Genomic DNA, 22,898 nt, shown 5'->3' with positions numbered 1-22,898 from the left:
AAGTTTCAAGAATCTTGAGGAAAATGAAACTTCTTATCATTGACGAAGTAAGCATGGTTTCCAATGTCATGCTTGCCTTTGTGCATTTGAGGATGCAAGAAGTTCTCAAAACAGAGTATGATGTGTTATTTGGTGGCAAACACATCATTGTTTTCGGAGATCTTCTGCAGCTGACACCAGTGAAAGGGCAACCTGTGTTCAAAATGCTCACGCATGAAGATACCAGGAAGTGCCTAGGCAGCATTGGCAACGTCAATATATGGTTAAACTTCAATTATGCTGAACTGCATGAAAATATGCGTCAGGCAAAGGATGAAGTTTACAAGACTATTCTACAAGATGTTAGAATTGGAAAAGTGACCGAGCATGGGAAAGAAGCTTTACATGCACGATTACTGTCAAATTTATATCCAGAACAAGATGTTGTGCCTGAGAATATTTTTCAGAAAATTACTGATAAGAAATCTGGAATATGTTTGATGCCAACTCTTGCAGAATGTGCCAAATTTAACAACAAAATGTTGCATTTAGAAAAGCAAGAGATTGTGAAAGTGGAAGCTATTGATAGAGTAGAGCATATGGGATCAACAATTATTTTGTCTGAGAATCTGAAAACAAAATTGGATTCATTAGAGAAGAGTATATCTAAAACTGCAGGTTTTGAAAAGACTCTGAATGTGTGCTTGAACTGCCGTATAATTTTAAGAAGGAATTTACATGTTGAAAGAGGTCTGGTAAATGGATCAATGGGTAATGTTGTTGATTTTGTGAAATACAGAAATAGAGATGGAATTGAATTTTTAAAAATTAAATTTGATGGCATTGAGGAAGTACAGCTAATTGCTCGTTGTTCTGCTAGATTTTTGCTTGTAAAAGACTTATATGTTCGCCGTAAGCAGTTCCCTGTTTGCTTGGCATATGCGGTGACAATTCATAAATCACAAGGTTTAAGTGTAGACACTGCATTGGTGAATATTGGCAGTTCTGTGTTCAAGGAGGGTATGGCATATGTGGCATTGTCACGAGTTAGAACTTTATCGGGATTGTACTTGATTGAGTGTGATGTCAGAAACATTTGTGCAGATCTAGATTGTGTTAAGGAATACAATAGGTTAAGAAGAGAGTATGCGCCACATTTGCCTCAGTTTCCTTTGTTTGAGAAACGTCTGGTAGGCCGGAAACGAAGAAATGAGAACAATACTGGGGAGGTTGTAGCAAAAAGACAAAAAGTGAATGAACCTAAAATTACAAGCAGAAACAAAGAGGATTCTGTTGAAGATGTTGTTGGTTTTCAGTTTGAAAACAGTTCTGGTGTCAACTGCTATGCTAATGTAGTAATTATTGTTTTGTTTTCTCTAAAAAATGTAAAAGAAGAGATTGTGGTCAATTCTGATCAAAGATTTTGCAGTTTGTTAAATTCTGTGTTAGAGAAATGTACCACTGATAGAAGAAACATAGAAAGTGTGTCTGAAATTAGAAATCTGTTAGATAGATGTTCAGGCCAAACACAATTCTCTCAAAATATTCAGCAAGATTGTCAGGAGTTTTTAATGTATATGCTTGATGTATTACATGCTGAAGGTGTAGATGTAGATCAGCTGTTTGGGCTTTCTTATCAATGGCAGCATGACTGCGAGAACTGTATGGTATCAAGTACTACTAGTGTAGACTCAGAAAGATTTATATATTTAACTTTGCCAGACAGTAAATCAGTCTCCTTTAATAAGCTAGTAAAAGCTGCTAATCACAACATGGAGTGTAGCCAATGTAAATCTGAAATGATGTCCACATTATTTATACGAACATATGGCCAGTACGTCATTTTAATGTTCCAACGATGTAGGCCTGATGGAACAAAATTGACAACTTTAATAAAAAAATTTGTAGCTTCGCAGTTGTCAATATCAGGAAGGACTTTTGTAACTACAGCAATTATATATCATGACGGCCCTTCAATATCATCAGGACATTACACAGCTTATTTAAAGTCTAGAAATGGCTGGTCATTCTGCAATGATTCTGTTTTAATTTTCAAAAAAAAATTGCCGTATGACCTTAAAAACTCTTACCTGGTGTTTTTAAAACCAAAATTTTAGGAAAATAATCTCGGGATATGATCTGTGGAATTTCAAGAAGTTCTAATGGCTCCTACACAATTTGGCCTTGAGGATAAGTGTAGTTCAGAGACATAACTTCTAATCATAGGATTGGACATCATGGAGATGTATGTGCACTTTAAATGAGTTCAGAAAAACTGTTTCTTTTCATAAGCTAATTGAAGCAGCCAATCAAAACATGGAGTAGAGGGAATGTAAGTCTGCAATGCTGTCTACTGTTTTACATTGCTTTGTGATTAAAAGTGATGTAGAGAATTAAATAATTGTAGTACTCATAGAGGTAGTGTAAGTCTGCTTCATATTAAGCAGTATCAGTGTCATAGGAAATGTAGAACATGACTGAGCAAGAAGGGGAAGATATTACTATTCCAGGATTGTGAAAATGATCTTCAACATTTTAATTCTGAAAGTTGCGGAAATGCCAAATGATGGGATTGGCTTACAAGAAATCCAAGAGTTATAAATATCTCTGACTAGATTTGGCCTTGTGGAAAATAGTGGTAGAGAGCAAGAAGTCATTTATTGCATGTAACGTGTTTTTAAAAACGATGGAGGTTTTCTTTCAGAAAGTGGCGGGCTGAAAGTAATAACAGCACAAAAGAGTGTAAGCTGTTCATAGGACATCCTTGGACGTCATGGAAAGTAAGTTAACTTTAAGGAGTTCTGAATTTTAATTTCTGATGTTGTATGGGTTTTTTAAACACAATCATTTTGATTGTGTTTTTTTTTCCCCGCTGTTACATGATGAATACCTTCAAGTCACTGTTTTTAGTGAATTTTGATACATTCTGAGAACAGCAAAAATAAACCATTTAACATGTATAATTAATTCTGTACTGTTTGCATTTATGATGTATATGTAGAACTGTGTAGGAGGCATGGAGAAGGTGAGTTTTCTGTAAGTGTTAAATTTATTGTATGCAGTGCTGCACTTCTACGTATTCTTTCATATGCTGGACTACATCTGCACAATGAGATACCTAAGCAAAGGAAACACAAGTGATGTGATTGTGAAATGAGCAAAATAAATTGCACATATTTCAATTACATCACCTGTGTTTCCTATCATTACGAATCACATTGTGCAGATCAAGTTTAGGTCTGTCCAGGGAAACATAGGAGGTTTCTACTTTGTTGAAGAGTGCAGTGGACATGACTCACTTCATTAGTAGACTTTCACAGATATTATCTCCTCTGTACACTTCAACAAGTGTAAATCTCATCTTGAACTCTGAGTAGGCCTCACCTCAAACAAATCTCTGGATAGGAGACATGTTATTGGCATACTGAAGCGACACTTTTCTGAAACAAGAGCAATGCAAAAGATGCACCATGTTTTAAGATAGGCCTCACTTCATCTGCATCAAGATACTGTTAGTTTAAAATGTATATCTTTAGGATTGTGTAGAGGACCTGGAGAAGCAGAAGCTTCTGTCAGTGTCAAAGTTGTTGAAAAACTATTTGTCCTTCAATATTTTCCCTTGTCTTTTGTAATTTTTAAATACATATTTTAATTTTTTTCAAATGTTGGTTCTCTCTTTCACAGATTGAAAGTATAGAAATAAAATGTGATTAATTTAACGGCAATTACAAGGTAAATAGTTGTACTCTTTTCGTTACATTTCTATCACATTCACCTACTATTAGATCCACTGCTTCACTTCTTTAATCCTCAGTTTCCTGCCTTTGCTACTTTCCTCATTCCTTTCTCTATTACCTATTTACTCAACTCCTTCCACTCTTTTTCTCAGTCCCTCTGTTCTCATAGTTCCTCAGTCTTGTTCACTCACTCCATCTCTATTACTCTTAGTGTCTGTGAATTACTTTCCCAACTTTTTTTTTTTTGGACCGCTTCCCGGGAAGTTGCCCGGTTCGCAAACCAGCAGCGTTATGGCAGTCCACCATTTTGTGTTTCGGTCGAATCAAGATACAAGATGGAGGGCAAATAATGTTCAGAATGGGTAGAAGGGGGCACGGTAGATGTATCTTGACCCCCTTGGTTTTCTGAGGGTGGCTGAGGAGGACCATAGTTCTTCACTCTTGTTCACTCTCTCTGTTTCTATTAATGTCACTGTTTATGACTGATCAAAAAAATGTTTTTTAAAAAAGAACAGTAACTATAAGGGAAGGAAATAGACAGTTATGTTAAAAGAAAGACAGCTATAGGGAGTAAACTAAGGATACTGTTACCCACAATCCACTGCTGTTGATGTTACTGACCATGTCATGAATGATGTAATATGTGACATCATCAGCAGTGGATTGTAGGTAACAGTATCCTTAGTTTACTCCCTAGAGCTGTCTTTCTTTTAACATAACTGTCTGTTTGCTTACCTTATACTTACTGTTCTTTTTTTAAAAAAAATATTTTTTTTGGTTAGCTTCCGGTACGCGTACCGGGTAGCGCTCCGGGAGCGAACTAAGAGAAATAGAGGTTGGCAGAGTTCCAAATATTCTACCAATTTTTTTATAATGGGGAGTTAGTTCTGAAAAGAACTTTTTTTTTAATGTTTTTGTTGTTTTATATTTTTTTTAGTATTTTTTGAACATTTTTTAACTTTTTTTGTATTTTCTGAACGTTTTTAAATTTTTTTTGGTTTTTTTGGGGGGGGGGGAAACAAAAACGATCCATTATAAAGGGCTCAACAGGAGCAAAAAAAAAAAAAAAGAATTTATTTTTTGGTGCGTCTCGTACAAACATTAATATGATTTTGAATTGCTCGCAAAATCAAAGTGATGCTACTTTCTCTGTAGCAGATGAAAGTGCCACATTCCACGCACACTTGCTTTACGTGCCCAAACAACATTTGGATGTTTGCAATCATCTCCCTCGCCTCTGGTCCCGACACCTCTGGAACCACCGATCTTCTTGCCATTGGGAGGGGATTTTGTTGTTCGTCACGTAGCTGGGCAGCACTATAATTATTTGGGTGCCACCTACTCATATGCCGATGCATAGTATGATTGCCATAACTGTATTTTTTATCAGTGCCCCTTGACAATCTATCACCGCATATGCGGCAAAACACGTAACGTGCATTCACTTTCTTTTGCCCCTCAGGAATTCTGTAGAATTGCCAGATATAATTCTCCTTTCGATTGTACCTCCTGGGCTCCTCTGGCAAAAACTCATGCTCTTCCTCCTCTTCCTCCTCTTCCTGTTCTTCCTCTTCTTGCAAAATTACTTCTGCAGGTGGTCCTCTCTTTCTTGGATTTGGTGGAGGTGGTGGGCTAGCACCAGCTGAAGCTACTAATGAAGCCATCTCAAAGTCTCAATAAAGGGTCTTTCTCTCACCAAGATGAAAGTCAGAGTGATGAAAGAAGGAGGGGTTTTCATCATTTGGGAAAAACAAAAGTTCTAAACCAATGAAAAGTGTCCATTTTAGATCACATGACCTTGTATTACATCATTAGGAAACCAAAAGTGAAATGAACCAATGAAAAGTGTTATTACCGAGTCACATGACCTGCTATGTTTACGTTACGCGGTCGGCGCCGCGCCGAGGATCGCTTCCGGTTCGCGTACCGCTGCGCTTCCGGGTACGCGAACGTAGCACGTAATATGACGTATTACGCGAGAACGCGAAACGTCATGCTGACGGGAAGCGTCACGATGTTGTTTTGTAACGCGAGAGGTGCGCAAAAGGAACGTTTACCAGTTCGCGTACCGGGTCGCGCCTCCGGATTGAGCTAACGGGAAGCTAACCGGTACGCGTACTGGGAGCGAAACAAAAAAAAATAAAAAAAAAATTGTATAAAAAACATGTAAAAAATATTTTTCTTTTTAAAGAATAATACATTGTAAAGGTTTTGATATTAGCTATTAAAAAACCAATGAAATTCACTGAAAAAACCATAGGTTATACACCATATATAGTTAGGAATTAGCATTTAAAAAACCTTATTTTACTCACACAAAACCAATGAAATTCCATATATAGTTAGTTGTACTAACTATATATCACGCACCCGCAATCCACTGCTGATGATGTCACATATTACATCATTCATGACATGGTCAGTGACATCACTGATGACATCACTGATGACATCTCAAATGACATCACTGATGACATCACTGATGACATCTCAAATGACATCACTGATGACATCACTGATGAAATCATTCATGTGATAATACGATGAACCTCTTCAGACTGTAATATAACCTTAGATACACTCAGTGTAAACACAGACTCACAGATTGTCACTCATCCATGAAGTTACACACACACCTAGACAGTCATGCAAACAATCAATCACACCTCCGTTTCCTTAACTATACAGTTAAACACACCTTACTTATTCAAACATATACTAAAACATATTTACTCACTTATACAATCCTGGATACAAGTTCACAATGATCCATACAGCCACTCACACATTCACTGGCTCTTATGCACAGTTATTTATATATGTCAACTCTCACATGTACTGTATTTTACATATGTACTTAATTTGACATGTAGCACTGAGATATCTATTCACTCACCAATACAGTCATGCACACAGTCAACCGCCCATACAGCTGTTTCCAACATGCACTTTTGAATCCATACATCTATGCACAGAGTCATACACTTCCCAGCCACCCACACACACACTCAGTCTCCCATACAAATGCTTGTGCAACCAATCAATAACCTATATAGTTACTCATATAGCTACTGATCAACACATGCAGCAGTTTACAGAACAACAGACATAATGATGCACAAATTAAGACAGTTTAGTCACTAACCCATGCACTCAGTGAGACACATTTAATCACTCACTCATACATTCAGTCATGCACCTACTAAATCCTTCGTCCAGACACTTATACATCGACTCATTCATAAATATGTAAGACATATTTTAACTTTACAGAAAAATACAGTCACTGGATGTTGTCATCAGTGATGTCATCAGTGATGTCATTTGAGATGTCATCAGTGATGTCATCAGTGATGTCATTTGAGATGTCATCAGTGATGTCATCAGTGATGTCACTGACCATGTCATGAATGATGTAATATGTGACATCATCAGCAGTGGATTGCGGGTGCGTGATATATAGTTAGTACAACTAACTATATATGGAATTTCATTGGTTTTGTGTGAGTAAAATAAGGTTTTTTAAATGCTAATTCCTAACTATATATGGTGTATAACCTATGGTTTTTTCAGTGAATATATATATATATATATATATATATATATTCACTGAAAAAAACATAGGTTTCACACACGTTATAGTTAGGAATTAGCATTTAAAAAACCTTGGTAATTCACTGAAAAAACCATAGGTTTCATACATGTTATAGTTAGCTGGACATTTCACTCATACAAAATCTTTGAAATTCCTCCGTTATAGTTAGTTCAGCGAACTATAACTTGCGTGCCCACAATGCACTGCTGATGACGTCACATATAACATCACTCATGACATGGTCAGTGACATCACTCATGACATCACTCATGACATCACTGATGACATCATCCTTGTGAAAGAGTGGCAGACCTCCTCTCAGAGTAATATAACCTTTATTACACCCATTCAAAAATAGAAACCAAAAATTTCAAAAAAACGAAGATATCGATACCACTTACCAACAAGCTATTCATTAATTCCACCATCTACATACACGTCCACTCATTCACCAACAGTTCTATATAGTCACTTATACATGTATTCACTCATATGTACTCATACACTTATACATCCTGTTATACACCGACACTCATCCATAGACTTACTCACACACATACTCACACATGCAAATAAACTATCAAACATCCATTTATTTGCGTATACAGCATATACACACAGCACTACACTTACTTTTACAGAAACGTACATATACTTACTCTGTTAAACAATCACTTACAGAAACACATACTTATTCATACAGGAACTCTTCCAATCTCTCACTCTCACAGATAATCACTTATATACATCAATACTCATATATAGTAGATTAAAACATATGTAGTTACACATAAAGATACTATTGAGAAATTGAATCTCTCACTAACACACCCATACACACACTCATCCACCCATACAGTCCTGAATATATATGCTGTCTTCAAAACACATACATACAGCGAGTCACTCATTCATGCATCTATGCGCTAAGTAATACTCCCCACCAAACAATACAGACACTCATACTGATACTCAAAAAGCCAACTAATAACTCATATAGACACTCATGTAGCTATTCACAACCCATGCAGCCAATTATAGACAAAGTGAGACACTGACACAGATATTTACATATTTAAACATTACTCGCTAATACATGTATTCACTAAGATACACTTAATAAGTCAGTTATGCAATCATTTTTACAAAAAAACATCCATTGAGACATGTTTTATCTATTTATTCTTCTATCGACCTAATGATACACATATAGAAAACAGATTTAAATTTCAGAAAAAAAACATTCACTAGATGAGGTCATCAGTGATGTCATTTGAGATGTCATGAGTGATGTCATGAGTGATGCCACTGACCATGTCATAAATGATGTTATATGTGACTTCATCAGCAGTGCATTGTGGGCACGCAAGTTATAGTTAGCTTAACTAACTATAACGGGGGAATTTCAAAGGTTTTGTGTGAGTGAAACGTCCAGCTAACTATAACATGTATGAAACCTATGGTTTTTTCAGTGAATTTCCAAGGATTCTTAAATGCTAATTCCTAACTATAAAGTGTGTGAAACCTATGGTTTTTTCAGTGAATTTGCAAGGTTTTTTAAATGCTAATTCCTAACTATAACGTGGCTGAATCCTATGGTTTTTTCAGTAAATATATATATATGTACTGAAAACTAAACAACCACTTCATTTACAAAGAAATGGAAAGTTTGCATCTCTGCAACCTCTCTAATTTTTCACCTTAGTCATCTTCCGCTCAATCAACACAACAACCACAAATACACACACCTATTTGCTACCATTCTTGACTGAGCTTATAAATTATTATTCTTTAATTCAAATTCAAAGTGCGGGCCCTTTATTCAGCCTTCTTGGTAACTACTACCCATAAATAGCAGTGAGTAATTTGCACACTTCGGTCCTTTCTTGCATCTTTTCTACCACACACTGGGGCAGGTTTACAAGCCCCTTGCGCCACTTTTACATCATTTTTCCCACGGGCGTGTAAATCTGCCGAAATGTGTGTACTTTATGCACTAGCTTTCTTCCTTAGATGTGGTACTAGTTTCTCTTGCTCCCACTGCGGAATCCAACACCCTATCTGTGTAATGAGCTGGAAATCCAAAGTTTCTCTTCACTGACAATGCAGTGGTAGTTTGCGTCTCTCCAGCCTTTCTTATTTTTCACGTTTTTCATCTTCCACTCAATCTACACATCAACCACACATACACACATCTAATTGCTGCATTCCTTATCTGTGATTATCAACTATTCTTCTATTTTATATTCATATTCAAAGTGCAAGCCGTTTATCAAGCCTTTTTGTTGTAACTACTGTTCCAGGAATTCTGCTCATACACAGAACTATGCATAAAGACTTAGGACCTCAGTGAATTACGGTGTACCAAAACCCACCTTACTACACAAACCCCCTACCAGACTAGCAGTCAGTGACTCATTGGTTCTTCGCCCTAGAGCAAAAACACCAATGACTAGTCAACTCAGAACATGCGACTTAAATTACATGAAGTAAAGTGGATAACAAGAGCACTCTTTCATTATAGTCTTACACCAGTCCAAAACAAGATGTAAATAAAGACACGTACAACTTTGAAATGTTTATTTTTAACGCCATAATCTCATGCACAGTACCTTAGATAATACGACCAAACATATTATCAGAAACAAGGTTGTCAGCATTGTTACTATTCTATCAAATACAAACGGAAAAAGAATACTATAATGTTAAAGGTAAACACATTTTAAATATACCTACATTTCACCCTCCCTACCTAGCAGATTAGTTTATAACTACAAAAAAAGTCTCATAGGATTACATGGGCATACCCATACCTCTGGTGGTCAGCAGTAGTGGATCACATTCAGTGCTCCACAAACTGTCAAGATATGAATGTTCTCCAACTGTGTGTAACTTTGCCTCCACAATGCATTATGAAACGCGCCACTATCAGAGGTGGCCACAGCTGCATATGTGTTATGGCTCGAACGTGCGAGGATCATTCTGAATAACAGACACAGTATTCAAGATAACCTTGATGTTCCATGCTCTCACTATACACACAAAACTAGCGAGGCAGTTTACAAATCTAGCATACCAAATTATTCTCATATAAACTAAAATGACTCTTGCACAAGAATGATATTGTTTGCCTGCCGACCTAACAAGCCTATGACATATTGAGCTGTTTGATTTTAATACAAGAAGCATGTGGTGTGTCCATCATGCCAATAACTTTCTGCAAGACACTGGAGCAGTGTGATGCCGGCCAGACAGTGGTGTAGCAGGCAATGTCTGCTGAGTGTCATTGGTGTGCTATCTAGATAGATAGCCTGAGATATGGGGGCTGGTCTGGCTTCACAAACACATATTTTCTGTGTCCCTTATTATTCAGTGGAGTCTCAATGAGGGAGGCATCAGATATACTCTAATAAGCTTTTCACCTCACAGCACACTTCTATGGGTCAACATGATATTCTGAATCACTATAACATTCTGAGTCTCCACAATATAAAAGTGTTGGCCCATATTTTCTCAAATCATATATTATCTATTGATTTTCAGCCTCTAAAAGACATGTCTCAGAGAGAAAAAACTTTGGTCACTTGGTCAATACAGGAACCAGCAGAAAATGGAACTTATTTCAAGTTTGGCAGATGAGATACTCTATCACAAACATATTGGATGTCTACACACACTGTATTAGTGCCGTAGGCAATAATGCACTTCTAATACATGGTACAGTATATTTCCCATGTTTGTGATGGAGTATCCTGTCCAGAAAGCTATTATTAAGTCTCACAGCCTTTAATAAAAAGATGATCTTTCAGGTTCGAGAATCAGAAAAATAAAAGCTTCAGAAGTAAACTATCCATTTGTACTCCTACTCACCTGCCCGCCCCACATGCAAAACCGTATCTGGTGATAATACCGTCTCCTACGCCGGCCCTAATGCCCGGAACGATATGCTGCTGCACATCAGAGCCTTCTTCTTTGTTTTTGAATTTCACACAAACTGAAGATCTGGCTTTTCATCTAGGCCCGATGCTGGTACGGCCCATACAGCTTCTGCTTCAGTCATAGGATACCCTCTTGGTGAGTTGTGTGTTTATCAAGTACGCATACCATAAGGTAACAAATCTGAGGACACAATAGAGGGTTCTTTTTTTGTTGGGGCTCTATGCCAGACACCATAACAATGCAAATGTTTTAGAAATAACTACAAGAGATAAGTGTGGTCTGAGAAAGAGAATTTGTGGAGCATCTATGGTTGCATATTCACACGGTGGGCAAATCAAACAAACAAATTACACAGTTGGAACTAGCTCATGGGTCCCTCATATAAAACAACTGTATACTGCTCCCAGATTCCTGGAGAGGATCAATACTACACTGTTCTAGGAGGAAGAGAAAGGTCATTGAATCAACCCCTCAAATTACCGCTTAATGGTGCTGGTTGTTATTGATGTCAAAATAATTGCAAGAGTATTATTAAAGATCTTGAGGCCTGGGTTTATGTTAATGGTATTATTCCATCCCACCGAATGGGATTCAGACCCAACTGTGACACTGCTGACAATGTGCTTTCTTTATAATTTTCGACAAATTAGACAAAACATACATTGCAAACCAATCTATTTTCATTTTTCTTAGAAAACAAAGTATGTGCTGAGACATCCCCAATTCCCTACAAGGGTCACTGAATCACTAGATATATACACATAAACTGAGTAAAGCCTTTGCGTCTCAGAATGTATAGAAACAAAACGGGGGCTTAAGCAGGGTTGTGTATTGGCTTCCGGCTTTTCAGCCTGCATATAGCTGATTTGGGTAAAATCCTGGGATCTGTTAGAACCCTCCCATCAGAAAAGTGAGAAGGGTACTTCAGATTGTATGTTAATAATATTCTGATTTCAGACAGAACTTCTATTGGTCCTGTTATTCTCTTAAAGTCTTCGAACAGTTCATTAACTTGAACAGGGTTAGGGTGAATACAAATAATACCAACATCATGGCATTTGGCAAAGTGTGTTGACCTTCTGATAGATGGCATGTGGGAAATATGGGCCAGATGTAAGAGCATTCCCAATTGCGAGTCGCAATTTGCGCTCAATTATGAGTCGCAAATTGAGAGTCGCAATTTGGAATGTACAACAGTGTCAGAGACACTGATTGCGAATCCCAATGGGGTCGCAAAATGAGAGGCTCATGAATAATAATTAGCCACTCACAATTTGCAACCCCATTGGGAATGGCTGGCCCTCCCAGCCATGGTGGTTTGCTGGGCTCAGTAAACCTCCATGTTCGGGACTGCTTTTCAATAAAGCAGTGGTTTTTGTTATAAATGCAGCCTGTTTATCTTAAAGGAAAACAGGATGTATTTAAAAAAGAAAACAATGTAACTTTTTGTTTCATTTTTTAAGGACAGGTAGTGGTCCCTGGGACCACTGCCTGCGCTTAAAAAATATTTTTAGAGCCAGCCACAAAGGGCAAGGGGTCCCCTAGGGACCCCTTCCCATTTGCAACGCCATTACCAGACTCTTGAAGAGGGCAGTATGTTGTGAGTGTTTTGCGACCACAAATGCGGTTGCAAAACGTTCATACCTGGGTAGAGAGTGGCTATTAGGAAGGGAACGCCCCTTCCTAATAGCAAAAGCAAAGCAGTATTTTGCAAGTCACAATTTTTTGAGACTCATAAAATAGTGTTTGTACATGGCCATGTAGGGTTTTGCGTGCATGAACGGGTCGCTAACCCGTTTGCGCACGCAAAAACTGGTCATACATCTGGCCCTATATCCCCTAGCATTGTCATATGGCTTCTACAAATCAAGTAGGACTGTATATCCGGACAACATAACCATCGGAATATGGGTACTGAGTCTACATATATCATCAGAGTATGTTGGTTCAATTCCTAGCTAGCTCACTGTGCACCTGCAGGAAGGTTAAATCAGGCTCCCCTGATGACCCCATGAAGCATGACCATTTTATGAGAATGCTACCTGTGCTTCTTACACTTTTTGGCCAGGTCATTAACATGTCCTTGTCAATGGCTACGGTTCCCAGGACATGGAAGCAGGCTGGGTGGTACCTTTATTAAAGAAACCCACCCGCGATCCAGCTAAACCAGAGAACTTTCGCCCTATCTCCCTGCTGCCATGGGCCTCTAAGATGTCCGAAGCCTATATTAATTCCATCTTGTCAGCCTTTCTGGAGGAGAAAAACATACTTGATTCTTCTCAGTGCGGCTTCCGCCCGGGTTTTGGCACGGAGTCTGCCCTTTGCAGTAAATGAACATCTGAGGGCAGCACTGGATGAGGGGCGTACTTCAGGAGTGATCCTATTGGATCTTAGTGCTGCATTTGATACGGTCTCGCACCAGATCTTGCTGCAGAGGTTGAAAGAGGCTGGCATTGTGGGTCCTCTCCTTCCTCTTGGATAGCTCCTTTCAGGTGTCGGCCCCCCTTTTCACCTCCAGAGTCCATTCCATCAAACAGGGGGTGCAGCAGGGTTCTGCGTTAAGTCCAACGCTTTTTAATTTGTATATTCAGCCTCCAGCAGCAGAATCCAAGAGCAGAGGGCTGACTATTGTATCATATGATTTATTTATTTATTTATTTATTTGTAAGTTTTGTATAGCGCGAACATGACCCAGGTGGGTATCAGAGCGCTTTACATAAGGATGACGAAGAAAAGGAACATAGTTCAAAAGACATAACAAGTTACAAGTAGGTCAATGTGTCACAGGAGTAAAAATTACATAGTGGAGGGAAATAGGTAGAAGACAATTGCAGCAGGAAATTTAGGAAAATATATATCAAGAACAAAGGGGACATTATGGCAGGCAACAATGGGTCGCAATAGATGACATGTAATAGTTAGGATAACCAAAAGACTCGAGGTAAGAGAAGCAAAGTTTCTACACAGTTGGTAGGCGCCCTTTCCGACGATTGCCTGAATGATGCTGTTAAATTTTGGAGTGGTCTAGCTGCCATTGCAGGGTGGATGACTGCCTACTGTCTCCAGCTTAATGCCAGCAAGTCTGAGGTCTTGCTGGTAGGGAATGATCTTGAGCAATGGAGCAATCGTTGGTGGCCCGCCACTTTGGGTTGTACACCCGCCACCAAACAGGTGGTGAAAAATCTTGGTGTCTGGGTCGATCCTGCTCTTAATTTCCAAACTAAGAAGGTGACAGCGACGTGCTTTGGTATTCTTGGTGGGCTCCAACCTCTGCTTGGCTTTTTTGACCCTTCCATCCGGCAGATGATCGTCCAGGCATCTGTGCTGTCAAGACAGGACTATGCCAGCTCGCTTTATTGGGGTACCACAAGACAGAGCTTTTGAGACTGCAGAGGGTCCAAAATGTAGCAGCCAGAACTCTTCTCAGCATTCCTAGATTCTGCTCCACTTCCAGTACTAGTCGTTGGCTACATTGCCTTTTGGTGGCAAGACGTGTGGAGTTCAAGTCCCTTTGCTTTTCTTTTAGGATCTTGAATTCCCCTTGCAATCTAGCGGGCCTGCTTTCCTCCTACACTCCCACTAGCCATCTCCGTTCATTGGGCCAACACTTGGTTGTTGTTCCCTGGGTTAGGAGGGCTTGCGCCTGTGGGCGCTACTTTTGCTCACTAGCAGCTAAACTTTGGAACGCCCTCCCTGTGGAGCATGGATAATTATCTGGCATTTCGTAAAACACTGAAGACCCATCTTTTTCTTTCACTTTAGGCCCTTTTGCAGTACACTCAGCCTATTGGTTTCTTTTTAGTTATATGTTCCCTTGCTGTCAGCTGCCTTTGTTGTTATTAGCGCTGGGACACCCCTTTGCTGGGGCAGCTGCGCACTTTACAAGACATTCTAACATAACATAACATAACACCATCTAGACCCCTAACCTTAAAGGATAGCTGGTATCTGCAACCTCAGAAAATGACCACTATAATTCTACAAGTAAATCCTGGAAACAGATCTACCCTTCAGTTGTTACTCAGGCACGCCCAAAGGGAGACACAAGAAAGATACACATTGGCTTTTGAAACATTTGTTGAAGCAATTGTGTTCTTGTGTAAAAAGCATGATCTAAAATTAATAGTAGGATAAAACAAAGCATTGTAATCAGCATTACCGGAATGGTCAAAAAGATTTATAGTTCAACCATTATAACATTAGAGTATGAATATATGATGATATATTATAATAATACAACTACCTAATACTACCTGCACTATCGAGAGCATAATGGAAGTATCCTTTGCCTGGTCCCTTAGGACAACCCAAACCCACCATACCTGTGTGTGATGTATCAGGGAGCAGATCTGGTGTAGACCAGGTTATCTTCTTTTGCTGGATAGAGATTCGAGTCAGCAGGTCTGCATCTCTAGTCACAGACAAAGCTTTCTAGGATAATCTGCAGAAGTGCTCCTCTGCCAAGTTTGGTTCAGAGGTGGTTTATATAACAAAAGCACTGTTCTGATCACACTTTGTTAAAGGTGCAGCACTGATGTGATTGTTTGCCTTGCAACTCAGAGTTGTCTCTCGCTGGACAACCAAATAATAGGGCATCGCTTGCAGGGTGCCTTAGCCTTTGACAGAGTGTACTAACAACATGATAAAATGCTTACTAAAGAATATGCGGGAGGCAGAATACATTCAAAGTATGTTATTGTGTAAGTGTAAAGCAAACAAAAAAATTCACAGTTTTGAAAAGATGTCAAGTGTAAATGTGCAACTAAAATGGAGAATTGTGCCCTGGCCCTATTGAAACCACTCCTTGCCAGGGGGGAGACTCCTGCTCTAAACTAAAACTTAAAGCAAGTCTATATAAAATCAAGTTTAACATATATGCATAATGATTATAATATAAAATGCACTTTAAAAATAATAGTGAACGAAAGCCATAATGCTTTAAAATTTCCAACTAAAAACATGCAATTATTAAAAAGAAAAAAAAAGAGTTTTGAAATAAAAACAAGGTGCCAAATTAAAATCTAGGAGGCTTCCAAAATGTTTTCCATTTTAGAAGGGTCCATATTATCCAGGAAGTAATCCGTGTTGCAGACAATGTTTCCACAAAGGCTCGTACTTTAGTTTCCAAAGAACAAACATGGTCATATCCAGCCCAATTACCAGCCACTGATGGGGTCTCTGGTCCGAGTGGAATGCAGCTACTCCATATGTCCTGATAAAGAGCTGCAGACCTTTTATAACAGTTATTTTGTCAGCCGATCACAGTGGCCACACCCATAGAAGTTAGGAACATGGATCCATTCGCAATAGAATACATTTAAATGAACCATCCAAATTTAGAGGTCTGCAGTGGTCAAATTAGACACATGCCAATGGTTTGTTTGGAACTGAGTGAGGTGTCTGCAGTGGGACAGAAGATAACTCTCTGATGAGCAGCTATGAATAATTCCAGCCGGTGGTATTCATTTGGTACCACTCAATTCCTAAAACTACCGGCAAACAAGCAAAACATGTGTTTTGGGAACTCAATAGGTAGGATTATGTTTCTGGAAATCTTTTGGGTAAAGGTATGCCAGTGTGTGAAGCACTGACAGCCAACATGACGTCTCCATCCACTCCTGTGTAACAACGAGTAATTGCAGCTTCTACAGCAGTCTGAAGTGCTGATTTTGTGGCTTCATCAGCCAGTTAATTTCCTGCAACATGTATTCCAACACGTTGGTGTCTCAGGTTGTGAATTACATGATCCCGTGGCAAACATTATTTAAGATGTGTCACCTTTTCCCAAAGCAATTTATGCTTAATAGCATTCCTTTTTGACTCTCTGAATCCGTTTGAGCAATAATAGTGTAAATGATTATTAAAAGACTGGACATAGTAATACAAATCATACACTCTCAGAGTGGGAAATTAAGGATCAGTATTTTCTAGTGCCAGAACTAGAGCTTTGATTTCAGCCAGCTGAGCAGTACGTTTCCCTATATATGGTGTAACGATTTTTTCAGGGTGGAATTCTCCATGACGCCACGTACTGCTACCCAAGTGCCAGAGTATTGCTGTTTAGTTCTAACAGGGTCTGAGCTGAACCATCAGTATAAACAATGAAGTCATATTGGTCAAGAGGCAAAACGTCACTGGGCACAGGGTATTCTTGTTCATATTGGAGGAATTCTTGTGTTTGTAAAGTGGGGTCAAAGACGTAGACTACATCACTAGCTGTTAAGGAGGTGTCCCACTGTATCCATCTAGGATGTAAGACTTTCGTGTTAGGAAAGCTGGCCTTTATGACAGCCTCTAAGGCTTGAATGGGAGTTACCACAACTATGAGTTTTCCCTGACCTAAACATATTTCTTTATATAACAGCTGTCTGAACAACTGTCTGTATTATTTCTGTAGATTCAAAATGCAATTTTGCATTTGAATATAAATGTGGTTTATATACAATTGGGACAGTTTCACCTTCATTAAAAGTGACATGTGTAGTCAATGGTTCCTGCAATTATGCGGATCACCAAATTTATTGTGTTGAATGTGTAAGTGTCTGGATGAAAGCATATCTGTTTGCAGTGTTCTCAGAATGTGTGTATGTTCTGGTGTCCAATGTGTACTTGAAAGGTCTTGATGAATTAATTCATAAAAAGGTTTTACTGATTAATCATAATCTGGTATGTATGTTCTACCAACGATGAGAAAGCCTAATTGTGCATAATCTGGTATGTATGTTCTACCAAATATGAGAAAGCCTAAAAGCGATGGTTGCTTTTTATTGGTGTTTGGTGGTCGTAAGAGAGCACATTTCTCTAAGCAGTGTGGTGCAAGACTTTTGCCTTAATTTGACAACATGTATCGCAGGCAATTTTCATTTTTGGAAGTTGAATTTGCTGCCATGTTCAGCAAATCCAAAAAACAATGCGATCTACTCTGGCTAGAGGTGTGTTCAAGTCATCATCCTTAAGGTGTATGTTATCGATATAGGATAATGCTTCTGAGTCAGTTTTGTGTAAAATTTATGCTACTCGGGCAGAGAACAGACCAGGGCTGTTCTCATACCCCTGAGAAAGTCCACAAAATCGTGTTTGGCTCCTGCATGTGCTGAATATGGTTAAATCCCTGCTTTAATGCACTATGTTTTGGCAGAAAAAGCCATATGAAATGTACAAAGTGGTTTTGTATTTTTTGCACACTATTTGGGTGATTGGGGCTGCACTGTATTAATTTTGTACTGCAAATGTGCATGTATGACTGTATAACTGTTTGTAGTCTAAGACTAGGCAGGGTGAATGATCTGGTTTTGCTACTGGAAACAAAGGATTTTTCATTGGTGAGATACAAGGCTTAACAATGCCTTGATATTCAAGTTGTGTTAGACTTTCTCTAACTGGGTGATTAGCTTCATGCTAAATTGAGTATTGTGGTTGCACTTGCAGCCCCAACCTACATGTTGCGGTGTAATGACGGTGCTTGTACGAGATCCTACTACAGAGCATACGCTTCTTTGACAGCTTCAGTAACGAGATGGAGGAAGACTGTATTATTATATCTTGCCCTTATGGGACTTTTTGAAGAAACTCGGTGTTTATTGCACTTCAGCCAAGAGAATGCCATAGGTAAGTGTTATTTTTCCCCCCAAAATTACTTTAATGGTATGAGTTAAATCACCATCAATTTGGGTATTCAAATCATATAGTCTGCCAGGAGAACTAACCCGCTGATCCGGTGTTTCAACTTGAATAAAATTGTGCGTTGCTCTTTCAACTAGAAACTCTTAAAGATTCTGGTGAACTATTGTGACCTCTGTGCGCTGTCTAGCAGTGTCAGTGCCCACTCCTTGTACCGAGGTAGTGTCCTCAATATGTGTGGCATATTTAAGGGAAATGCCTGCCACTTTCTTATTTTTTAATTGGTATTTCTGTTGTGGAAGTTTTTATTCTTTTTTTTATGATGATGTCAGATGAGGGTTGTTAGTCCTTTCTCGATTGCACGTACTCTCCTTGTTTGCCCTGTGATCGTCCTCCTCTTCCTGAGCGTATGTCAAGAGAGTCCTAAAAGGAAGAAGAATGATGTGTATTAGTATACTGATATCTATCAGGTTGTTTAAGAAATTCACAATAATGCAAGTTATAATGTTTTTCAGTGGACACCGGTTGTGGAGATCCACTCCATGACAACATTTTTTCTTTTTTTTTTTGTTTAGGAGATTTTTATTAAAGTTTTACAATATACAGTACATTGAAATACAAATACTAGATGTAGGCGTAAGATACAAAATATATTTAGAGATCAAGGAAGTACAAAATAGGACAACATATGTACTATAATGAGCAAATGGAAGAAAAAGAAAAATTTCAAAAGAGAAGAGAGAGGGAAAGAGAGAGAAGGAAGAAGAGAGGAAAAAAAGAAAGGGAAGGAAAAAAGAGGGGGAAACTTGAAGTGAGCAGAGGAAGTTAGAACATAGGGGCAGATGAAGAAAGATACGTAGTGAAAGGTAACCAGAGAAGGTCAGAGTTAATTTTGCGAGAAAGAGAAGTAGAAGAGACAGTAGAAATCCTATGTTCATCACAAACAAAATTCCACCAGGTTACCAAAGAAATTTTAGAAATATCTTTCCAAGAGGATAAAATAACTTTAAAAGCAAGAGCAATAAACAGGTCAAATAACAATGAAATAGGGGATGTGGTATTAATATCAGAAGAGAGAGAGCCTAAAAAACCATTTTGAAAGGTCATTGGAAAAGCACATTGAAAAATACGCATACATATATCCCAAACTGATTTCCAGAACGAGGAAACATGAGAGCATTCAAATAATTGATGCATTAGTGTACCCTTAACAGTAGAACATGACCAACGCATCTGAGAAGAGGATGGAGAAAATTTACAAATACAAACAGGAGTAATAACTGCTCTATTATAAATGAAATACAGGGATTGCATAATACGAGCAGCAGGAGAAACTTTGAACATAACTTATCCCAAGTGGCAATCGAAAATGAAACAGATAAGTCAGTTTCCCAAGCAAGTTCAAATAGGGATTTAGGTCTTTCATTAACACTAGATAACAATAACTTATAAACAAGGGCAGCTTTAGGTCTATGAGTGGGGAAAAGCGAGAATAAAGGAGAAGAAGGAGTAAGAGAGGGTGTTTCATCAGGTATAACAAGAGTGGCTAAGTGTGATTGTATAGCAGTGGAAATAATGGTATATTGAGCAAGGGAGAGTCTGGTAAATGAAATGTAGCCTGTATGGTAAGAAAGGGAAGAACAGAACCAAGACATACCAGTTGATGTACGTAGAGGATACCCTTTTCTTTCCAATATTTGAAATAGAAAGATTTACCCTTATACTTAAGAAATTTATTGAACCCTAAAGAGGAATAAAGGAAACATTGAAGGGGTGTAAAACCAATAGAAAAGGTAGTAAATAACAGGTATCTGGAGTATTTTAGGATAGGGTTTGTAGGAAAAAAAGTACTGTTGGACATGAAGATGACATCCGAAAAGGGAAAATCCTTGAGAAGGGAGCCCTCAGTCATAAACAATCCAGGTTGGGAGAGGAGTATCACCAAAGTCATAAGCTAAAGCAAAAGATTGTTTGAGTAAAAAAGCAGAGTGATACAGTTTGAAATTTGGAAAACGAACCCCACCTTCTCCCTTGGGACGAATAAGCTTGGCAATGGCAATACGTGGGTGTTTATTATTCCACAGGAATTTTGAACATATAGAATTGAGTTGAGAAAAATAAGAAAGGGGAATTTTAACAGGGAGCATGGAGAGTGTGTATAAAAAATGCGGGGCAATCATCATTTTTATGGTGTCTAACCTACCCCACCAAGATAAAAAATAATGAAGACCAAGTATGTAAAAGTGACTTGAGTTTAGATATTAGGGCATTAAATGTAAATTTAAGAGTATCATGTAAGGAAGGTTCAAACCAGATTCCAAGATATTTAATTTTGGAAGGACACCCTGCAAACTCAGTATTATCAAACATAAACTGATAACAGGATGAGTTCAAGGGTAGGACCTCTGTTTTGGAAAGATTCAATTTATAACCAGAGATACTAGAATATAATCGTACTTCATTCAAAAAATGAGGCAGGGAGTCAGTGGGATTGGACATATAGATTAATATATCATCAGCATAGGCAGAAATTTTCGTTTCAAGGGAATTATGCTGAAAACCTTGAATTTGTGCATTAACACGGATACGTTCTAAAAAGGGTTCAAGGCAAAGGGCAAAAAGTAAAGGGGAGAGAGGACAACCTTGTCTAGTACCCCTTGATAGAGGAAAGGATTTGGAAAAAGTGGTTATTAACAAAAATACTAGCTCTGGGAAACGAGTATAATAGTTTAACAAAAGAGATTAAGGAGGGCCCAAAACCAAACCATTGGAGAGTTGCAAACATAAATTGCCAATTAATACGGTCAAAAGCCTTCTCTGCATCTAGAGAGAGGGCGGCGAGGGGAGATTTACATTTTTTTGGGCAGAAGAAATGACATTAGCGAACATTCGTGCGTTATCAGATGCCAATCTGCCTTTGACAAATCCAACCTGATCAGTCTTGATTAATAAGGGAATCACATTCTCAAGACTGGTGGCAAGGAGTTTTGCAAAAATTTTACAATCATAATTTATTAGGGAAATGGGACAATAATTCTTACAGTAGGAGTGGTCTTTATCCGGTTTAGAAATGATAATAAGCAAAGCATCCATAAAAGATCCAGAGGCTTTTGCAATGGAAATGAAAAAATTGAAAAGCGCCAAGAGTTTAGGGACAAAAATGGAGGAAAACGTAGTATAAAATTCAACGGTAAGGCCATCGGGACCCGGAGCCTTGGACTTTTTCAGTGATTTTATTGCATTAATTGCCTCTTGAGAGGAGATATCTTGTTCTAAAGCATTAAATTTGTCAAATAGGGGAGGTGGGGAAGGATGGCCAGAAAAAAGATATGTAAATTTTGAGTAGAGGGGAAGGTATCATCGGAATAGAGAGATTGATAATACGTAAGAAAAACATCAGCAATTTCTTCATCCAATGAAACCTTTTTATTAGAGGATTCATTTAGGATAGGACCGATTGTTTTACGTTCAGACTTGATCTTTAGATAATTGCCTAACATACGGCCAACTTTATTTTGACCCCCATGGTATTTGGATTTTACTTTAAGGAGAATGTCACAAGCCTCAGTTGTAGCTAATTTATTAAGATCCGACTTAGCTTTGATCAACTGATGAAGTGCAGATGTCGATTTAGAGGTGAAATAAGTATGTTCCAATTCTTTAATTCGACTTAGCTGATCCTCGTATTTTTTCCGTGACACCTTCTTCTTGCTAAAAACATAAGAGATGGTAAAAGCACAGAAAGAAGCCTTGAAGGCATCCCAGTTATTAGGAATGGTAGTATCTATAGGATTGTTAAAAGTAAAAAAATTATTAGTAAAAGCAGTAGCCTCTTTAACAAAAACAGGGTCAGATAATAAAGAAGTAGTTAATTTCCATCGACTAAAGTGAGAGGAGGTAAGGGAAAAATCTAATGTGGCATGTACAGGAGCATGGTCAGAAATGAAAATAGAACCTATATCAGAGGCTTGAATAGACTGCAGCAGGGATTTACTAACAAGACTATAATCAATCCTAGATCTTGTTTG

Source organism: Lissotriton helveticus, chromosome 1_1 (genome assembly GCF_964261635.1).
Source record: "Lissotriton helveticus chromosome 1_1, aLisHel1.1, whole genome shotgun sequence".
Classification (NCBI taxonomy): Eukaryota; Metazoa; Chordata; class Amphibia; order Caudata; family Salamandridae; genus Lissotriton; species Lissotriton helveticus.
This window is presented reverse-complemented; position numbering follows the sequence as displayed.